Genomic DNA, 24,433 nt, shown 5'->3' on the forward strand with positions numbered 1-24,433 from the left:
AGCAGATATCAATATACAGTCTCAGGATGCAGCAGATAGCAATATACAGTCTCAAGATAAAGCAGACATCGGCACACAGTCACTGGATAGAGCAGATATCAATCTACTCAGGATACAGCATATATCAATATACAGTCTCAAGATACAGCAGACATCGGCATACAGTCTCAGGATATAGCAGATATCAATATACAGTCACAGGATGCAGCAGACTTAAATATGCAGTCTCGGGATACAGCAGATGTCAATATACAGTCTCAGAATACAGCAGATATCAATATACAGTCTCAAGAAACAGCAGACATCGTTATACAGTTTCAGGGTACAGCAGACATCAATACACGGTCTCAAGATACAGCAGATATCGGTATACAGTCTCAGGATGCAACAGATATCAATATACAGTCTCAGAATACAGCAGATATCAATATGCAGTCTTGGGATACAGCACATATCAATATACAGTCTCAAGATACAGCAACCATAGGTATACAGTCTCAGGATACAGCAGATATCAATATACAGTCTCAGGATACAGCAGACATAAATATACAGTCTCAGGATACAGCAGATATCAATATACAGTCTCGGAATACAGCCAATAGCAATATACAGTCTCAAGATAAAGCAGACATCGGTATACAGTCTCAGGATACAGCAGATATCAATATACAGTCTCAAGATACAGCAGACATAAATATGGAGTCTCAGAATACAGCAGATATCAAAATACAGTCTCAGGATACAGCAAATATCAGTATACAGTCTCACGATACAGCAGACATCGGTATACAGTCTCAGGATACAGTAGATATCAACATAGAGTCTCAGAATACAGCAGATATCAATATACAGTCTCAGGATACAGCAGGCATCGGTATACAGTCTCAGAATACAGCAGATAGCAATACACACTCTCAAGATACAGCAGACATTGGTATACAGTCTCGGGATACAGCAGATATCAATATACATTCTCAGAATGCAGCAGATAGCAATATACAGTCTCAAGATAAAGCAGGCATCGGCACACAGTCACTGGATACAGCAGATATCAATCTACTCAGGATACAGCAGATATCAATATACAGTCTCATAGATACAGCAGACATCGGCATACAGTCTCAGGATATAGCAGATATCAATATACAGTCTCAGAATGCAGCAGACTTAAATATGCAGTCTCGGGATACAGCAGATGTCAATATACTGTCTCAGAATACAGCAGATATCAATATACAGTCTCAAGAAACAGCAGACATCGTTATACAGTTTCAGGGTACAGCAGATATCAATACACGGCCTCAAGATACAGCAGATATCGGTATACAGTCTCAGGATGCAACAGATATCAATATACAGTCTCAGAATACAGCAGATATCAATATGCAGTCTCGGGATACAGCACATATCAATATACAGTCTCAAGATACAGCAGACATCGGTATACAGTCTCAGGATACAGCAGATATCAATATACAGTCTCAGGATGCAGTAGACTTAAATATGCAGTCTCAGGATACAGCTGATGTCAATATACAGTCTCAGAATACAGCAGATATCAATATACAGTCACAAGAAACAACAGACATCCGTATACAGTCTCAGGATACAGCAGATATCAATACACGGTCTCAAGATACAGCAGATATCGGTATACAGTCTCAGGATACAGCAAATATCAATATACACTCTCAGGATACAGCAGCTATCAATATACAGTCTAAGGATACAGCACATATCAATATACAGTCTCAAGATACAGCAGACATCGGTATACAGTCTCAGGATGCAACAGATATCAATATACAGTCTCAGAATACAGCAGATATCAATATGCAGTCTCGGGATACAGCACATATCAATATACAGTCTCACGATACAGCAGACATCGGTATACAGTCTCAGGATACAGCAGATATCAATATACAGTCTCAGGATACAGCAGACATAAATATACAGTCTCAGGATATAGCAGATATCAATATACAGTCTCGGAATACAGCCGATAGCAATATGCAGTCTCAAGATAAAGCAGACATCGGTATACAGTCTCAGGATACAGCAGATATCAATATACAGTCTCAGGATACAGCAGACATAAATATGCAGTCTCAGAATACAGCAGACATCGGTATACAGTCTCAGGATACAGCAGATATCACAATACAGTCTCAGGATACAGCAAATATCAGTATACAGTCTCAGGATACAGCAGACATCAGTATACAGTCTCAGGATACAGCAGATATCAATACACAGTCTTGCGATACAGTAGATATCAATATACAGTCTCAGGATGCAGCAGATAGCAATATACAGTCTCAAGATAAAGCAGACATCGGCACACAGTCACTGGATACAGCAGATATCAATCTACTCAGGATACAGCAGATATCAATATACAGTCTCAAGATACAGCAGACATTAGCATACAGTCTCAGGATATATCAGATATCAATATACAGTCTCAGGATGCAGCAGACTTAAATATTCAGTCTCGGGATACAGCAGATGTCAATATATAGTTTCAGAATACAGCAGATATCAATATACAGTCTCAAGAAACAGTAGACATCGCTATACAATTTCAGGATACAGCAGATATAAATACACGGTCTCAAGATACAGCAGATATTGGTATACAGTCTCAGGATGCAACAGATATCAATATACAGTCTCAGAATACAGCAGATATCAATATGCAGTCTCGGGATACAGCACATATCAATATACAGTCTCAAGATACAACAGACATCGGTATACAGTCTCAGGATACAGCAGATATCAATATACAGACTCAAGATGCAGTAGACTTAAATATGCAGTCTCAGGATACAGCTGATGTCAATATACAGTCTCAGAATACAGCAGCTATCAATATACAGTCACAAGAAACAACAGACATAGGTATACAGTCTCAGGATACAGCAGATATCAATACACGGTCTCAAGATACAGCAGATATCGGTATACAGTCTCAGGATACAGCAGATATCAATATACACTCTCAGGATACAGCAGCTATCAATATACAGTCTAAGGATACAGCACATATCAATATACAGTCTCAAGATACAGCAGACATCGGTATACAGTCTCAGGATACAGCAGATATCAATATACAATCTCAGGATGCAGCAGACATAAATATGCAGTCTCGGGATATAGCAGATATCAATATACAGTCTCAGGATACAGCAGATATCAATATACAGTCTCAAGATACAGCAGACATTGTTATACAGTCTCAGGATACAGCAGATATCAATATACAGTCTCAGGATACAGCAGGCATCGGTAAACAGCCTCAGAATACAGCAGATATCAATACACACTCTCAAGATACAGCAGACATTGGTATACAGTCTCAGGACACAGCAGATATCAATATACAGTCTCAGAATACAGCAGATAGCAATATACAGTCTCAGGATATAGCAGATATCAATATACAGTCTCAGGATACAGCAGACATAAATATACAGTCTCAGGATATAGCAGATATCAATATACAGTCTCAAGATACAGCAACCATAGGTATACAGTCTCAGGATACAGCAGACATAAATATACAGTCTCAGGATACAGCAGATATCAATATACAGTCTCAGGATACAGCAGACATAAAGATGCAGTCTCAGGATACAGCAAATATCAGTATACACTCTCAGGATGCAGCAGACATTGGTATAGAGTCTCAGGATACAGCAGATATCAATACACAGTCTTGCGATACAGTAGATATCAATATACAGTCTCAGGTTACAGCAGACATAAATATGCAGTCTTGGAATACAGCAGATATCAATATATAGTCTCAGGATAAAGCAGATATCAATGTACAGTCTCAAGATACAGCAGACATCGGTATACAGTCTCAGAATACAGCAGATATCAACACACACTCTCAAGATACAGCAGACATCAGTATTCAGTCTCGGGATAGAGCAGATATCAATATACAGTCTAAGGATACAGCACATATCAATATACAGTCTCAAGATACAGCAGACATCGGTATACAGTCTCAGGATACAGCAGATATCAATATACAATCTCAGGATGCAGCAGACATAAATATGCAGTCTCGGGATATAGCAGATATCAATATACAGTCTCAGGATACAGCAGATATCAATATACAGTCTCAAGATACAGCAGACATTGTTATACAGTCTCAGGATACAGCAGATATCAATATACAGTCTCAGGATACAGCAGGCATCGGTAAACAGCCTCAGAATACAGCAGATATCAATACACACTCTCAAGATACAGCAGACATTGGTATACAGTCTCAGGACACAGCAGATATCAATATACAGTCTCAGAATACAGCAGATAGCAATATACAGTCTCAGGATATAGCAGATATCAATATACAGTCTCAGGATACAGCAGACATAAATATACAGTCTCAGGATATAGCAGATATCAATATACAGTCTCAAGATACAGCAACCATAGGTATACAGTCTCAGGATACAGCAGACATAAATATACAGTCTCAGGATACAGCAGATATCAATATACAGTCTCAGGATACAGCAGACATAAAGATGCAGTCTCAGGATACAGCAAATATCAGTATACACTCTCAGGATGCAGCAGACATTGGTATAGAGTCTCAGGATACAGCAGATATCAATACACAGTCTTGCGATACAGTAGATATCAATATACAGTCTCAGGTTACAGCAGACATAAATATGCAGTCTTGGAATACAGCAGATATCAATATATAGTCTCAGGATAAAGCAGATATCAATGTACAGTCTCAAGATACAGCAGACATCGGTATACAGTCTCAGAATACAGCAGATATCAATACACACTCTCAAGATACAGCAGACATCAGTATTCAGTCTCGGGATAGAGCAGATATCAATATACAGTCTGAGGATGCAGCAGATAGCAATATACAGTCTCAAGATAAAGCAGACATCGTCACACAGTCAGTGGATACAGCAGATATCAATCTACTCAGGATACAGCAGATATCAATATACAGTCTCAAGATACAGCAGATATCAATATACACTCTCAGGATACAGCAGCTATCAATATACAGTCTAAGGATACAGCACATATCAATATACAGTCTCAAGATACAGCAGACATCCGTATACAGTCTCAGGATACAGCAGATATCAATATACAATCTCAGGATGCAGCAGACATAAATATGCAGTCTCGGGATATAGCAGATATCAATATACAGTCTCAAGATACAGCAGACATTGTTATACAGTCTCAGGATACAGCAGATATCAATACACAGTCTCAGGATACAGCAGGCATCGGTATACAGTCTCAGAATACAGCAGATATCAAAATACAGTCTCAAGATAAAGCAGACATCGGTATACAGTCTCAGGATACAGCAGATATCAATATACAATCTCAGGATGCAGCAGACATAAATATGCAGTCTCGGGATATAGCAGATATCAATATACAGTCTCAGAATACAGCAGATATCAATATGCAGTCTCGGGATACAGCACATATCAATATACAGTCTCAAGATACAACAGACATCGGTATACAGTCTCAGGATACAGCAGATATCAATATACAGACTCAAGATGCAGTAGACTTAAATATGCAGTCTCAGGATACAGCTGATGTCAATATACAGTCTCAGAATACAGCAGCTATCAATGTACAGTCACAAGAAACAACAAACATCAGTATACAGTCTCAGGATACAGCAGATATCAATACACGGTCTCAAGATACAGCAGATATCGGTATACAGTCTCAGGATACAGCAGATATCAATATACACTCTCAGGATACAGCAGCTATCAATATACAGTCTAAGGATACAGCACATATCAATATACAGTCTCAAGATACAGCAGACATCGGTATACAGTCTCAGGATACAGCAGATATCAATATACAATCTCAGGATGCAGCAGACATAAATATGCAGTCTCGGGATATAGCAGATATCAATATACAGTCTCAGGATACAGCAGATATCAACATATAGTCTCAGAATACAGCAGATATCAATATACAGTCTCAAGATACAGCAGACATTGTTATACAGTCTCAGGATACAGCAGATATCAATATACAGTCTCAGGATACAGCAGGCATCGGTATACAGTCTCAGAATACAGCAGATATCAATACACACTCTCAAGATACAGCAGACATTGGTATACAGTCTCAGGACACAGCAGATATCAATATACAGTCTCAGAATACAGCAGATAGCAATATACAGTCTCAGGATATAGCAGATATCAATATAGAGTCTCAGGATACAGCAGACATAAATATACAGTCTCAGGATATAGCAGATATCAATATACAGTCTCAAGATACAGCAACCATAGGTATACAGTCTCAGGATACAGCAGACATAAATATACAGTCTCAGGATACAGCAGATATCAATATACAGTCTCAGGATACAGCAGACATAAAGATGCAGCCTCAGGATACAGCAAATATCAGTATACACTCTCAGGATACAGCAGACATTGGTATAGAGTCTCAGGATACAGCAGATATCAATACACAGTCTTGCGATACAGTAGATATCAATATACAGTCTCAGGTTACAGCAGACATAAATATGCAGTCTTGGAATACAGCAGATATCAATATATAGTCTCAGAATAAAGCAGATATCAATGTACAGTCTCAAGATACAGCAGACATCGGTATACAGTCTCAGAATACAACAGATAGCAATAGACACTCTCAAGATACAGCAGACATCAGTATTCAGTCTCGGGATAGAGCAGATATCAATATACAGTCTCAGGATGCAGCAGATAGCAATATACAGTCTCAAGATAAAGCAGACATCGTCACACAGTCAGTGGATACAGCAGATATCAATCTACTCAGGATACAGCAGATATCAATATACAGTCTCAAGATACAGCAGACATCGGTATACAGTCTCAGGATACAGGAGATATCAATACACGGTCTCAAGATACAGCAGATATCGGTATACAGTCTCAGGATACAGCAGATATCAATATACACTCTCAGGATACAGCAGCTATCAATATACAGTCTAAGGATACAGCACATATCAATATACAGTCTCAAGATACAGCAGATATCAATATACAGTCTCAAGATACAGCAGACATTGTATACAGTCTCAGGATACAGCAGATATCAATATACAATCTCAGGATGCAGCAGACATAAATATGCAGTCTCGGGATATAGCAGATATCAATATACAGTCTCAAGATACAGCAGACATTGTTATACAGTCTCAGGATACAGCAGATATCAATACACAGTCTCAGGATACAGCAGGCATCGGTATACAGTCTCAGAATACAGCAGATATCAAAATACAGTCTCAAGATAAAGCAGATATCGGTATACAGTCTTAGGATACAGCAGATATCAATATACAATCTCAGGATGCAGCAGACATAAATATGCAGTCTCGGGATATAGCAGATATCAATATACAGTCTCAGGATACAGCAGATATCAACATATAGTCTCAGAATACAGCAGATATCAATATACAGTCTCAAGATATAGCAGACATTGTTATACAGTCTCAGGATACAGCAGATATCAATATACAGTCTCAGGATACAGCAGGCATCGGTATACAGTCTCAGAATACAGCAGATATCAATACACACTCTCAAGATACAGCAGACATTGGTATACAGTCTCAGGACACAGCAGATATCAATATACAGTCTCAGGATACAGCAGACATAAATATACAGTCTCAGGATATAGCAGATATCAATATACAGTCTCAAGAAACAGCAACCATAGGTATACAGTCTCAGGATACAGCAGACATAAATATACAGTCTCAGGATACAGCAGATATCAATATACAGTCTCAGGATACAGCAGACATCGGTATACAGTCTCAGGATACAGCAGATATCACAATACAGTCTCAGGATACAGCAAATATCAGTATACACTCTCAGGATACAGCAGACATCGGTATAGAGTCTCAGGATACAGCAGATATCAATACACAGTCTTGCGATACAGTAGATATCAATATACAGTCTCAGGTTACAGCAGACATAAATATGCAGTCTTGGAATACAGCAGATATCAATATATAGTCTCAGGATAAAGCAGATATCAATGTACAGTCTCAAGATACAGCAGACATCGGTATACAGTCTCAGAATACAGCAGATAGCAATACACACTCTCAAGATACAGCAGACATCAGTATTCAGTCTCGGGATAGAGCAGATATCAATATACAGTCTCAGGATGCAGCAGATAGCAATATACAGTCTCAAGATAAAGCAGACATTGTCACACAGTCAGTGGATACAGCAGATATCAATCTACTCAGGATACAGCAGATATCAATATACAGTCTCAAGATACAGCAGACATCGGTATACAGTCTCAGGATACAGGAGATATCAATACACGGTCTCAAGATACAGCAGATATCGGTATACAGTCTCAGGATACAGCAGATATCGGTATACAGTCTCAGGATACAGCAGATATCAATATACAATCTCAGGATGCAGCAGACATAAATATGCAGTCTCGGGATATAGCAGATATCAATATACAGTCTCAGAATACAGCAGATATCAATATGCAGTCTCGGGATACAGCACATATCAATATACAGTCTAAGGATACAGCACATATCAATATACAGTCTCAAGATACAGCAGACATCCGTATACAGTCTCAGGATACAGCAGATATCAATATACAATCTCAGGATGCAGCAGACATAAATATGCAGTCTCGCGATATAGCAGATATCAATATACAGTCTCAAGATACAGCAGACATTGTTATACAGTCTCAGGATACAGCAGATATCAATACACAGTCTCAGGATACAGCAGGCATCGGTATACAGTCTCAGAATACAGCAGATATCAAAATACAGTCTCAAGATAAAGCAGATATCGGTATACAGTCTCAGGATACAGCAGATATCAATATACAGCAGACATAAATATGCAGTCTTGGAATACAGCAGATGTTAATATACAGTCACAGAATAAGCAGTCATCAATATACAGTCTCACAATACAGCAGACATCGATATACAGTCTCAGGATACAGCAGATATAAATATACAGTCTTGGGAGATATCAATATATAGTCTCAGGATACAACAGACATAAATATGCAGTCTCTGGATACAGCAGATATCAAAATATAGTCTCTGGATACAGCAGATATCAATATACAGTCTCAAGTCACAGCAGACATCTGTACACAGTTTCAGGATTCAGCAGATATAAATATGCAGTCTGGGGATACAGCAGATATCAATATACAGTCTCAGTATACACAGATATCAATATATTTTCTCTGGATAGAGTGGCCATTAATATACAGTCTCGGGGTACAGCAGAAATTAATGTGCAGTCTCAGGATAGAGCAGATATCAATATATATTCTCGGGGTACAGTGGACATTAATATACGGTCTCAGGGTACAGCAGACATTAATGTACAGTCTCAGGATACAGCAGATATCAATATAGAGTCTCGGGGTACAGCGGACATTAATATACAGTCTCAGTATACAACAGATATCAATATAGAGTCTCGGGGTACAGCTGACATTAATAAACAGTCTCAGTATACAGCAGACATGAATATACAGTCTCAGGATACATCTGATATCAGTATAGAGTCTGAGGGTACAGCGGACATTAAGACACAGTCTCAGTACACAGCAGGTATCAATATAGAGTCTCGGGTCATTAATACACAGTCTCAGTATACAGCAGATATGAATATACAGTCTCAGGATACAGCAGATATTAATATAGAGTCTCGGGGTACAGCGGGTATTAATACACCGTCTCAGTATACAGCAGATATGAATATACAGTCTCAGGGTACAGCAGATATCAATATACATTCTCGGGGTACAGTAGACATTAATGTACAGTCTCAGGATACAGCAGATATCAATAGTCTCGGGGTAATGCGGACATTAACACACGGTCTCATGATACAGCAGACATCATTATTCAGTCTCAGGATACAGCAGACATCATTGAGGACACACAGTTTACACACCTCTCAGTAGAGGCCTGCAGAATAGTTCCTTAATGTGCTAATGAGCACGTGATGCTGGGGCGTAGAAGTACTCTTCTATGAACCCCTACCCGTCTTTCTGAATCATTCAGAATCCTAATGGTAAAGGTTCACAGAGGGCATAATCCTTTCAGTCTGTACTGGCTGTAGAGTAATGTTCCCCGAACATCCCCATGTTGCGGCCAGTTTAGATGTTTAGTGGCCAATTCCAAGGACACCGAAGTATGGGCCAGATGTAGCAAGATATGCTTTCGCGATTCTGAAATTGCGAGTCAGTGTGACTCGCAATTTCAGACTCGCAAACGCATATGCAGAATGATGTCTCAGACACCTTCTGCGATTTGCTATGGGGTCGCAAAGACCCACCTCATTAGTATTAATGAGGTGGGTCGCTTTTTGGGACCCCATAGCGAGTCCCTGCACTCACAGGGATGTGGCCTGTTGAGGTCTGCAGACCTCCATGTCTGTGACTGCTTTTTAAATAAAGCAGTTTTTTTTTTTTTTTTTCATTTTGCAGCCCGTTTTCCTTAAAGGAAAACGAGTTGCAAAATGAAAAAATACCAAAACCATTTGGTTTCGTTGTTTTTTCAGAGCAGACAGTGGTCCATTGGACCACTGCCTGCTCTGAAAAAATATTTTTGTCGACATTCACAAAGGGGAAGGGGTCCCATGTGGACCCCTTCCCGTTTGGAAATGAGTTACCACCAGTGTGACACTGGTGGTAACTGCGAGTTGCTTTGCGACTGCATTCGCGGTCACAAAGCAACTCTGAATTGTGATGCGAGTCGCAAATAGGAAGGGAACACCCCTTCCTATGTGCTAGTCGCATTCCCAAATTGCGAGTCGGTACCAATTCGCAATTTGGGAATAAGCATTGCGTGAGGCCGTTTCCATGGCACAAACTGCGATTTTCGCAGTTTGCAACATGCAAAGGGCTTGCTACATCTGGCCCTATATGTGAATAGAGCTAAATACTGCAGAATGATGATTTGAGTAAGCCCCTTAGTTCACTTTCAGTTACATTCCTTTGGACAGCAGAGCCATCACCCAGCCTGCACAGGTCTCAGTAATGGCTGAAAGGGCAGAGGTCACCCACAGGAGGCTCGGCTCGCAGTAATTCTGGAGCGAGCCGAGCCACGCTGCAGGTTACACATCTCACACTAACGTGTGAGGACTCGACTTGCGGTAAGACAGCTGAGCTATCCTTTGGGGTTTGGCGTCCCTAAACAAAGCAGAGCTGTTGCTCAGGTTCTGCTGTTCTTTGCGGAACCTACAACAGCAGAGCTATCACTCAGGTTATTCGGCCCTCGCTGCTGTTTTATGTAGCAGAACTGGGTGTGAGGTTCCAGCGCTCTTTAATCTATAGAGAGTTCAGCGCTCGCTCACGTTAAAATGCCTCTGCTTTATTCAGCAACGGGTAGAGGGATAGAGTGACCAGGCATCCTGGATTTGCCGGGACAGCCCCGGTTTCTCCCCAGCTGTTTTAGGCAAATTTGTCTTGTGTCCCGGTTTTTGGGGAGAGTGACTGAAAACGGAGACAGGCGTGTTTCTGAGTTTTACATAGCAACACCAGTCAGCAACTACTATAAGAAAGCAATGTAATTAAAATATATCTCACCGGGTTTTAAATGCTGCATTTTCTTTTTCCTTAGGGCCTCTGTGATTCCAGGTTGATGAGGGCTATCATTCTTTGTGCTCTGTGGAAATACAATTGTAGTTCTTCTTATACTTTTGCAAAATGTCCTGGTTTTGAGGATTCAAAATCTAGTCACCTTATATATGGATCCTCCTCTGTACATTTGAGAATACTCTAGTGCTGTGTAGCTGGCAAGGTTTCAGATTGGTACGCATGGCATTTTCAAAATTTTAGTGTGATTATGAGTGACATATCAACCACTATAGAGTGACACTTTTTTGCAAGCAAAATCAACCAATGAAGACGAGGGAACCATATAAATATTGTAATATATTGATAATTCTATACTTCTCGTTTTACACCATCGCAACCTTGTGGCCTTTGATAAACACTACTTCGAGCTTACCTAGCAAAGTGAGAAACTAGAACAAGAAGGTTTTACCGCACTTCAGGCCTTGCGTGACAATCTCAGGCATAGCGGTAATACGGGAAAATGACTGGAAATGCGTTATTCTAATGCGAGATGCGTAACACTAGGCAGGACAAGTGTTGCAAAGAACCCATACTAGACGGGGTTTTTAACCAGGGCGTTGGTCAAGGAATTTTTTATATTAAGTTTGAATTTGTAAAAAATTATCTGCGTATTAAATTTTTCTGCCTGTTGATTTTCATGTGTCGGTTGCAGCCTGGAGGGTGCCACGTTTTAAACTTATGGTACTGCTGTATAACAAAGTTATTTTTATCCCTAAAACAAGAACTAGGTGAAACAGTCCTCAGTCGGTCTTAGGTAGCAATGCTATCTCTCAAGACACACAGCTTTATCAGCACAGCAGCGGAGCTAGCCCGCAGGTTACAAAGCTCTCACTATTGCGTGGGACAGTAGCGCTATCCCTTGCATTACTTACGCAGCAACACCATCTTCTCAGATTGAAAGCTTTCTCATTTGATAGGGCCAGGAACCAACCAGCAGCACTGCCACCTGCACAAAGGAAGCAAACTGAGACAAACCGCTCCTGGAAAAACATATTAGGTAATATTTTTTCCTACACACTTTTTTTACACCATAACAGCCCACATTAGGAATATGTCATGTGACCTTAAACATCACTTGTAACGTTTATGTATTCTGTGCGGGCTTGGTTAGCACCACAATAGGCCCTTACCTCACTGCGTATCTTTTTATTTTGAAAAACACACATGATATTTTGTGTCTACATGAGGACCGCTGCACTGCCAGAGAACAGGCTGGATTTAACGCCCTCAAATACCTGTCCTGGGAGACAAGGTCAAATCTTGAAACCTTGGGCCTGATTTAAGAAAAGTGCTGCTGCTCCCTGTGCAGCACCACGTTTCTTGCACCCCTTAGCGCCCCCCCCCATGCCACCATGTGTATATCGTATCTAAGATATGGCGCACCATGGCGGTAGTTAGGGGAACTAGGGTCAACATTTTTGATGCTAGTTAGGAGCGTTGCAGGATTACCATTAGAAATGTTGATGCTAATTGTGCAAAGCCCTTTGAGGCCCATTGTAATCAATGGGAGTCTCCTTTTAACACCTGCTCTGCACAAGCATTAAAAGTGCCAAAATAATGATGCAAAGAAATCTCTTAGATTTCGGAGGAACACCCCCTTTGCATACATTATGCCTGGTGCAGGCATATAGTAGCACAAAAGGTTGCAAAGGGGTACAATACATGCATTGCACCTTGAGACCCTCACAGGTGAGTAACCATGCTTTACAAATATTGATTGATTGATTGTACCACTTTGTAAATTTGTCGCTGCGATTTTGACCGCATTGGGCAACATTAGCGTACAAAAAATACTCTAATGTGGCGCAAGGAGGTGCTCTTAAATTTGACCCCTTTTGTCAAAACCCTTGAGCTTTACTCAGCTACACAGCCAAATATTTATCTGAACACAAGACTATAAGATAAAAAACACTGTAAAATTAAAGAAAAAGGGAGGCAGCTGAATGAGTTATTTACAAAGAGGAAAACATGTTGAGGAGGGTGGCAGGAACATAGGTCGAACAGCATGTACCACAGTCTAAGTATGTCTCCGTAGCAATCCACCACCCGTCTGTGCTGTGCTCTACACCAGCGATCCAGCAGGAACTGGGTACTACCACGCGGTAGCATCATCGTTTGCTGTCTATTGGCCCATGGAGGGGGGGAGGCGTCTGCAAGCTCAGAGCTGGGCGTAACCGCCTCAGTCAGTCAGTCTTTAATATGGATAACGATATTTTATGGTTTTAGGTTTAATAGGAAAACCAACAGCCAGCTCCATATTTCGAAGATGATGTATAGCCCACGTCTTGTTGGCTTATGGGAAATAACTTCAGTGGGCGACCCTCCGAGAAGCAACCGCGAACCGCATTTCAATAAGCTGCAGGATGAAATGTAGCTCACAGTAAATATCACAAATGAAAACAGAAGTGGGGGCAAGCAGTGAGCTAATGCAACAGCAAACAGCGAATCAGTATGGGTACACAGAGGAGAAAGGGCAGACGAGCCCTGCAGAGGGTTTCAAAGCTCAACAAACAGTACATTCAGCAGCCGAAGCCTATGCTCAGTGGATTCAAGAAAACTTTAACAATAAATATGTGTGGTTGTTTTTCTTAAACATTTCATTTCATTGTTAAATTGCATCAATTCTGTCATTAGGTTACACATTTTTACATGTCTGCAAGAAAAACAACCATTGGCGACAGGGCAGGCCTTAGCACTGATGGTGCCAAGCGCGACAGTCTTTTTTGGCGCCATTCCCCCGACGACCACCTCCTCGGATTCACTCACTACCACCCTGCAAATGTGCTCCTCATCTCCCCCTTTGACATACATTCATTTGTTTTAAAGCGTATGTAGAGGCTGGCTTTACTAATCCACTCAGCTGTCCACATAAGATATAGTGCTGTTCTTTGCATCAGGCACATTAACCCTCTGTGCTACTTTATGGCGAGTCAAGTCTGCTGATAGACAAAACTCTCATCTCTCTCCCTAGCAAGAACGTTATTCACAAGAGGTATCTTGACATTTTAATTGTTTTCTGAAGGCTGGACGCACAAATAACTTTTCAGCAGGTGCTTTTAAATTGCAAGTTTCGTAAGTCATTGCTAAACACAGCATCCCCTTGAGATCAGCGCCCCCCAATCCAGGTCAGCACCCGGTGTAGTCGCACCACTCTCTCTGCCCTAAAGTTGACCCAATTGGCGATGCCAAACATTTTGATTAGTATTAACTTGACTTAATTAATAAGTAAAATAGGCAGCGTATGGGTAGCAGTGACGTAAATGCACTTCACACAAAGACAGTTTCACACTGTTGCTGCCCATGCTGCATCTGTTGTGCGAGGGAGGAAGTAGACTGTGCTGCCACCTAGAGTTAGAAAAGTGTGCTCTTCCGCTGACACAGCCTCACTTGTGCTGAAGGTTGAAACAACTTTGCACTGCAATTGGGACATACTTCAGTGACACCAATCATTAGCGGAAAAGGTCATTTATTTAGGACAGGATTTTAACAATAGTATATAATGTAACTTTTCAAAGTATATACCCCAACTTTAACAGAGCCCACCCTTTAAGATTTCCTTGCTCATTTTGTCACTTCAAAACCTGCATTTTTGCTTCCACTACCCTAGACACTCCCCTTTCCCTTCTATGCCCTACTTGCTTTGTGCATCCCCCACACTCTGATCCATCACCTGCTTGTTTTTCTCCTGGAAGGGTGGCCAAGCCTGCATCTGGCTCTCCACCCTCCCCCATCTACTGCCATCTAGCATAAACCCACTTTGTGTTTTGCTGCCCCACCAAGGAAAAAAGACACACTGCTGCAACCTCATTGCCTTACGCCTGCTCTCTGAGCCACATCTCTTCTCCCCACAAATCCCCCACCAGTAACCTCAAATCTGTTAGATAATATGCGTTCCCCAACTGTGACAAATGCACTCCATCTGCCCTAAAAAGTGGCTCATCTTGTTCCTTGATATCTTCATGCTTTAAAACTTTTATCCCATGTGACCAACAGAAAACCCTCCTAGCCCGATTAACCTTTTTTGCGAGCCCGCTCCATGGCTCCACGCTTAACTGCCCCTCTCCACGCTCGTCGAGGCACAAACTCAGTCCATACCAAGCAGGTACCATGTCACCTCTGTTTGAGGAGTTCCAAATCTCTCTGCATGTGTTGCTGTAGTGTGAGCCCTTACAGTTTCACAAGGTTGTTTTCCCCCAGAGGAATCAACAGCAAGTCGGGACAACCCCAGTTCGGCAAGCTAGCAGTAATAAACGGAAGCAGGCTTCCCCACCTCATGCCGCTTTTTCCCCACCAGAAAACTTCATGTTGGCTGCAAGGGAGTCCCAAAGCTCGTCCGTAAATCTGTTTTTCTGCAAACTTCGCCTCCCAGTAGATAAAAGAATGGCCGACCAGCCATGTGACCATCTTGTCTTTCTGTGGGCTGGACACACACCCTGAAAAGAAAAAGAACTGTAACGGATGCCTCAAGATTTAAAAACCCTCACCCAAAAACATGTGCTAAACTAGCTAGCCAGCATGGGTCCAGAACAAAACCTTTCTACGGCCTCACGTAGCACTCGCAGCATCTAGACTTCCATCCACCAATTGCCCTAATCCTCGCCCAGTCCCAACCCAAATGGGCCGCAGCAGTAGCTGCCCCAATCCTGAAGGAATGATTGCCAAAATCAAGGGCATGACGACCCGTCCGCTTCAGGGCCATCCTTAACATCTGCAACAACTGGAAACTAGTAAGCTTTGCCCCCGTCCTACGCACAAAAACTCCACTCTCTCCTGTCAAGCATTGCACAACCAGAAATCTCAGCCATTCCAACACCAGGCACCCAGCCACATTACCACCTCTGTCCAGCCATACCCATTTCCCTTTCCCCAACTGATCAGTATTAGAGCACCTGAGCCAAATCCCCAAACAGTCCCCATGCAGGCAAACCTCCTTAATCTTCACACCTACTCCTCTCCCACCCCCCAACAATTCGGACACTGGAAACGCCCCAAAAAACATCCACACCATGCATAAAGGAAACAACGCCAACTCGTATTCATCAGTGCAGCATACCGGCAAAACATGCAAGAGTTCCAACAATAACTCAAAAGTGATGGGCTCTCTAGCTGCCCTACCTGAACTTGATGTAACCCTGCCCCAGCCTTTCAGCATCTTTCCCAGCAAATCATTACGCGCTGGATCAAAACCAAAAATGAGTTTCCCATAAAAAGAGACCCCTGCCAACTTACCACCAATGATCGCCGGTGACAAACCTTCCCCAATCAGAAAAGCACAAAACGCAACACGCGTAACTCTAGCTCCTCATGTCTTTGTAACCAAAAATTGCCAGAACACAACTCAAAGGATTGAAAATCCAACCATGCCAACCTGTAACTCCGCCGAGTGGATTCTGCGCAGGACATCTCCACCAGCCCAGTGAGCACCACGCCCCCTCACTCCCAAATGTCTGCCGGGACCACAGTCTTGCTTCGCTCCACTCCTGGTGCCAATGTGCGAAAACGTTGCCACTGTGAACGACAGGGAATGTGCAATCTCGTTGTATACCCCAGGTATGTGCGCAACATTGAAAATAACATTTAATGATAAACAACAAAGCATAAAGTGGTGCAACAAGCGCAAAACTCTGAGGTCCCTCGCTCTCTGTCTGTTAACTAGGTCAACAACTGTCATGTTGTCAACCCGAAAAAACCACCGTCCTATTGGCTAACTCATGTCCCCATACTGCCAAGGCCACCAAAAGTGGAAAAAACTCAAGGAAAGCAATACTCCTCCCCTTCTGCAGCCATTGTGTGGACCATGGTTCTGCGCACCATCTTCCATCCCAGAAAAGCCAGAAGCCTGTGGCTCCTGCTGCATCAGAAATAATCTGTACTTGCCGAACCGTATCGGCGTCGCAGAAAAACATGGACACACCATTGAAATCTGCCAAAAAGGTTTCCCACACCTTGCTATCCTCCCTCAAACCTACAGTGTCACGAATCCTATGGTGTGGCAGCACTGCTCCTGACATGGCTAACCCCAAATGCCTACAGAAAGTCCTACCTCCCCTTACTACCCTGCAAGCCAAATTAAGGTAGCCTAACAGCTTCTGAGCTGTCCGCAGAACAATCTTGCGAAGCACTCGCACGGTGCCCACAAATTCCAGCATCTCCTCTACTTAGGCTCGGGCAATCTGGCCACCAGGACATTCGCATCCAACTCTATGCCCATAAAGGTTAGGACTGATTGTGGCCCCCCTGTCTTCTCCGGAGTCAAAGGCACCCCCACCTGCTGAGCTAACTCTTGAAAGCCGCCAGCGCCCTCCCACAAGCCCCAGAAGTGGCTTTCCCTACAAAAAGGAAATCATCCAAATAGCCTGTCGCTGTCCGATGACCACTCTGTTTGACAAAAAACCCACTGTAGGAAGGAACTGAAAGGTTCGAAAAGTACACACGAAATGGCACAACCCATAGGAAGCACCCTGTCGACATAAATGACCCAGTCAAATTGCATACCCAGCAGATCAAAATCCTTTGGGTGCATTGGCAGCAGCCTGAAGGCGGACTGAATATCGCATTTTGCCAATTCAGCACCTTTCCCACACCCCATGACCAGCTTGAAGGGAACACCTACAGATGCGTAAAACACCTTAGTGTCCTCGGGTGCAATGAAGTCATTAAAAGAGGTACCCTCCAGCCAGGACAAATGATGAATCAGGTGAAATTCACCGGCGCCTTTTTGGGCACTACCCCCAAAGGAGATATCATGCAATCCGCACTTGGCCAATCATAATAAGGCCCCGTGATTCTGCCTCAAGACACCTCTTTAGCCAATTTGGCCCACACCACTTGTGGCATCTCCTTGGTGGACCGCAAGTTGTCTGCCCATCTCCTCAGCCGTGGACCCTGGTAGCCAACCCGGAGACCCTCCCGAAAACCCCACGCTAACTTACAAGCCGTGTCACTATGTGGATAGCTATGTAGACAGGGCAGAAGGGGCTCCAGCCTGACTGGCGTAGGAGCCTTTTGGCGCAGGAGCGCCCTGCATGCCTCGTCCTTTGGACGCCCTCCATTGCTCTGCTGGGCTGGAGAGGGAAAAACATTGTGTGACAGGATGACGACCCCCGCACTTGGAGCAGTCATGTATAAACTTGCAGGGCTGTCTGGAATAGAAGCCTTTATTGAAGTTACATCATGCTCTTGTTGTGGACACCGGGGTCCGATGCCTCCCTGGGCGGGACGGGCCTGAAAAGTCTTGTAAACTACAGGCAAGCTACTTGCAGTATGCGTAGACGACGTGGACTGAGCTGATGCCATCCACTGCAACCATAGTTCAGGGTCTACGTCACCCCATGGTTTATCTGGATTGACACTCACACTAGCCTTGAATTCCTTGTCATAGCTCAGCCACGCAAAACCTCCGAAATGCATCGGGGCTTTCCGTATAATGTCCATATACTTAAAAAGTGCTATGGCCCTGTCTGGGAACTTCTCACAGTATGTGCTGGCAAAAATCAAAAAGGCTGACGTCCAGTTATCCATCGTTATTGGAACTCTTGGCCTACATGCTAACTCCCACTCCTCTTCCTTGGATCCCTCTTTGGCCTGTATGTCCCTATGTAGGAGCTTAAAAACGTCCACATATTCGTGTTTCCAAATCCTAGCTTTTGTTTTTTCCGCAACTTGCGAGCCCAAAGGCATGGCCAAACCCATGTATGGAAGCTGCTTCTTGTGTCCCTCCCTTCTTTGTCCTCCAACCCAGTGACCTCCCCAGACGTCTGATTACATATTCACTTGCTGTTGTTATGCCGGCCTCCTTAGCTTTTGCCGTGTCCCCACCCCGCACTACCCCTTCCATAGCTGCTTTGTGAACTAAGAAATCACCTACCCCTATGGATTTACGCGTGCACAAACCACTAAAACCAGCACTGCCCCCCCAAACTGACCACCATTGCCCCTTAACTCTGCCTTGCTCCCCCAAAGGCCTTGTGACCTTCCTCGACCCTCAACCACGTGCCAGCCCATGCCGCACCTCCTGTGGCCCATCAACAGACATGGGATCCTATAAAATAGCAACAGAAGAAGGGGTTTCGCCGCACTTGCGCCCTTGCCCCCTCCCCTTGACAATGCTCACCTCCGCCTCACAAATCTCTCCTTCCTCCCACTCATCCACATCCTCCTCATAATCGAGGTCAAACACATCTTGGTCATCTATCTTACCCCTGTTGCCAACACCACCCTTCATTTGGAAATTACTCGCCAAGACTTCTTCCGGGCCCTCATGGCGCACGCCATCTCTGCGTAACCCACGATCCTGCGGTGTAGAGAAGGCTGCCGAAGACCCCTCTAGTGCTTCAGACCAACGTGCCGGGCCGTGTTGCACCCCGTTGGTGTCACCTTCTTTCTGCCAGCCTCAGACACTGGCATTGTCCGTCCTCGCCCAACGTGGCCGTGTGCGCCACTGAGACTTTCCACGCCAATCAGACCTCCGGCAACATGAGTCTCCAGACCCCTCCCGTCCTCTACCTGCGGCACCCAGACCCAACTGCCTGACCCCATTCCAGTAGTTGGAGGCCCCATCCCATCACTACCTTCAGCCACTCTTTTAAGCTGCCTGCTCGTGCCCCGGCCTCATCACGATCTCTGCACAGCTGGGCCCACCTTGCTTCAGTCTCTGCTACAATGCGGCGCTGTTCTTTAATCCTGGCTTCCAAATTCCAAGCTTCGCCAAGGTCCCACCTGCCCTGCCCATTCCCCCCACCCAGCTCTGACCCTGCTGGCCCCACCTCAACCCTTGCTTTGGCTTTTTTTACCTGTCCATTCCCTGTCTTGGCCTTGACAGTCCCACCTTTTTGCTTTGCCTGCAAACTTGCCCCTTCTTCTTATTGGGGGCCCGGGGCCCTTAACCTGTGCTGCACCCCCATGGGACAAGACAGATCTAAAGGGGCCCACTCAGTACTGGGCCCAGGCAAAGATTGGTCCTCTTGGTCTGTGGCCAGTTCAGGCCCATCAAAAACCAGCAGCTCTTGGGTGCCCCCAGGGGCCTCTTCCCCTAAATCTCAGGACCTGTCTCCCCCACCATCCCCTGCTCTTGCTGCCCAGTGCCCAGCTCCTCAGGATCAATGGGAGGGCTGGACGCGCCTCGCCCTCCCGGCGCTTTTTAAGCTTTCTGGCCCCCCGTGCCCCCATTTCAGGAGAAGTACATGTGGCTACAATTGCCGCTACCCGGCTCGAGGTGCGTCGGCCACACCAAGCCTGAGGAGATCGGCTCAGCCGGCTTCGCCAATGATGCAAAGCGCGTCCCTCACAGCTTCAGCGTTGTGGCTAGTTGCCATGGCACTGAAGCAATAGCGGCGAAATGCCACAGAAAATGGTCCGGCTAGGCCTACCGCCTCAAGCCGGTGATTAGAGAAAGAAAACCGCCTACCAACAAGCCCCAGAAAACTTCCCTCAGCCAAATTCCGTTCCGATAGTCGGCACGGAAAGAGGCCAATCCCTTCCCCCACACCCCTTTAAACGCCCACCCTTAGACCCACCCCCACCTATCCTGTCCTACTGCATCACTTCCTACTCCCCTGAATGTACCCGCGGACAAACTAGAGCGAGTCTCCCTCTCCGCGGGCCCCTCCATTGTAAAGTGCAAGAGGATTTCAAGAGATAGAAGGAAGGCTGGGTACACGGGGAGGGAAAGCTTGAGGGGTCGTGCAGAGTACAAGGGGAGTGCTAGATGCAAGAGAGTTGTCCAGGAAGCAGAGTGAATTATTGTTGTAAGAGTGCAAGGGAGGCTTGGAGGGCAGGGTGTTACAGAAAACACCGAGGGTCATATCCATGACCAGGTTGCATCGCTCATGCACCATGCAAACCTTAAGTAAGATTTTTGAACCCATGCAAAGCCACTTTGCATGACTCTGATTGGCTCCAAAAACCTGGAGTAACACAGCACAGTGCAAATCCCTGCGTTGTGCTACTCTGCCCTGGGAAGGCATTCCATGGGCGTTGAGTGGGTGTTCCCACACAACTCCCATATTTTCTTTATGCGTTCCCAGATATAGCAGAACTGCTCAACCTGTGAATGCACCAAAATCTTACGCCTTCCCAGGGGAGGCGCAACAAGGAGATATATCTCTATTTCCCCTTGTTTCTTCCTCTTTCTATTTGCACTGCATTCTGCAGCACAGATAGAAAGAGGAAGCTGCCCCCCAGGATTGCTTTTGGGCAGAAAGGTGTCCCTTCCAGCTCAAAAACAATTCTGCATGCACTGAAGGCACCCTCGCATCATAGTGCAAGGGGGCCTACATTGGTGCTTATCAGCCCATTGAGTGCCAGTGCAGGGTGAAGAGAGAGGAATGCGACGTATGGCTTAAATGTAGGCTGTTCCTGCCCTTTCCCAGTGATGCAGTGCAGCACAGCAAGGTGACTTGCTGAGCTGCACAGCGCCACTTTCCCAAAAATATGACCCTGAGTGTCAGAGGTGAACACAGGGATCACAGGGTAGGACAGAAAACAAGGATGAGTGAAGTGTGCAAGACAGATAGTAGTATACAAGCAGTGGAAGCACATTGCTAAGCTGGAAAGTATAGGGGGTAAACTGTGCAAGGGATGGTAGAAGGTGAAAGATGGAACACACAGTCCAAAGTGTAGTGTGCAATGGAAGGCCAGGAAACAAGCAGGATGCACAGATAAACAGGAGACGGAGAGCAGGAACCAATATAATGCAGGTCCAAAGGATTCAGTGGCAGAAAAAGATAGCACATGTAGCGCTCCGAGCAGTCGGGGTGCAATGGGTGGAGCACAGCTCGGTCCCATGCAGTGCAAGATTAGCACTCCTGTCTGTGCAGATTTTAGTCAAAATGTCCATTTGTGAGAGACCCAACCCATACAAAGAAGAGAGAGCCAAGCAGATATTCATGCAAACTTCCTGCACTCTTAGAAACGTCACAACACATCTCGTAGTATTGAAACATATGGCCTTTCAGTAGCTGAGTTACAAGTCGGTCATAGCCTTCGTAACAGGGTCTGGCAGCAGTGTGGGCTTGGCATGGTGGCCTGTGTGAGCAGGAGAGGGACCCGATAGACGAGAGCCATGGATGTCATCCTAAGCTCTGCGTACACATGAGGGTTTTTTGGAGCTGCGACACAAGAGGCATGTCTGTTGAAGTAGGGAGCTGTATTACTGTGGAGCAGTAGGAATAAGAGAATGAGAGGGGGGCTGCTAAGTCTGAGCTCCAAAAGAAGCACCATCTATCTTAGAGAAAAGCCCATAAAAAACATTAGTGCCAAGAAGAAATGTCAAAATCAACCACAACCCAATAAATGATTACAAAGGTTTTAAAGAGCCACTGCTATCGAAGACAGGAAACAAACCAGGAAGTGCTGATGTAAGGCTCGCTAATCATAGCCCTTGGCCGGAGTGGGTGGGGTCAGCCTCCATTTAATGTTTTGTTTCTTGTCTGGGATTGGATACTACCTCATGTTGTTTATGAGCAGTTTCGAGGACCAGGGATGTAGAGGTAATTGCAAATGTTCAGAAAAAAAAACATTTTAGTAATCATCAAAAACAAGTCATCTTCATTCAATGCAAATATAACTTGGGGAAGAAACAAAAAAACAAGACATTTGTCAAACACCCTGACTGATCAAAATGTGATTATGTCCTGGTGCTCTCTGTGCAGCCACTGATGCCTCTGTTTTATTTATTTGAAACTGATTTGTTATATTTTTTTATTCAATCATTGTGAGCTCACATTATTGTTCCTTTTAGTGTGATCGACCTTATAAAATCCGTGTCTTTACTATAGACATTAAGGGGCATATTTAAGAAAAGTGGCACTGCACACAGTACAGTGCCACTGTGCAGTGCCCCTTTTCTTGCTCCCCTTAGAGCCCCCATAACGCCACCATGTGGGCGCCTTATTAAAAATATGGCACACCATGGCGGTAGTTAGGGGACTAGCATCAACATTTTAGATGCTAGTCTGGCGCTTTGCAGCACGACTAGCTTAAAAAATGTTGATGCTGATCCTTCAAAGCACCCAGAGGCCCCTTGTAAACGATGGAAGCCTTCTTTTACGCCTGCTCTGAGCAGGTATTAAAAGTGCCAAAAAAAAGGCACAAGGAAATCTCTTAGCTTTCCTTGTGCCATTGTTTTGGCCCCACTAACGGAGGAACGCCCCCTTTGCATAAATTATGCCTGGCGCAGGCATAATGTAGCACAAAGGATTACAAAGTGCCGCAATGCATGCCTTGGGCCACTTTGTAAATATGGTGTTGCATTTTTTGCCTTCTAACGCCACATTAGCTTGAAAAAATTACGGTAATGTGGCGTTGGAATGGCACTAGGGGCTCTTAAATATGCCCCAAAGTGTATAAGGTTCATTACAAGAAGATGGAATTGTTCTATGCTCCTTTGCACCAAGGGATTCTTTATGTAAAAAGAACTCTCAGGACCGTTGCTTGTAGTCCTTTCTTAATTTCAATGACTCTATTATGTTTATACAGGTTGTGTAATTGGACTCTCCTTTCTGCATTTAAGTTCTGCCCACAATTTTGTTACAGGACTAGAGGGTCATTTTATGCAGTCACTTCTCTTACTTAGTGTTTATTTGCACAGCATCTGAGTGCACCACAATACTCATAATCCGCACAGCCAGTCAGGAAGTGACATAAATCTTAACAATTAACTATGCTAGCGACCTTTGACCCTGTCACCAGG

This window comes from Pleurodeles waltl, chromosome 8 (genome assembly GCF_031143425.1).
Source record: "Pleurodeles waltl isolate 20211129_DDA chromosome 8, aPleWal1.hap1.20221129, whole genome shotgun sequence".
NCBI lineage: Eukaryota > Metazoa > Chordata > Amphibia > Caudata > Salamandridae > Pleurodeles > Pleurodeles waltl.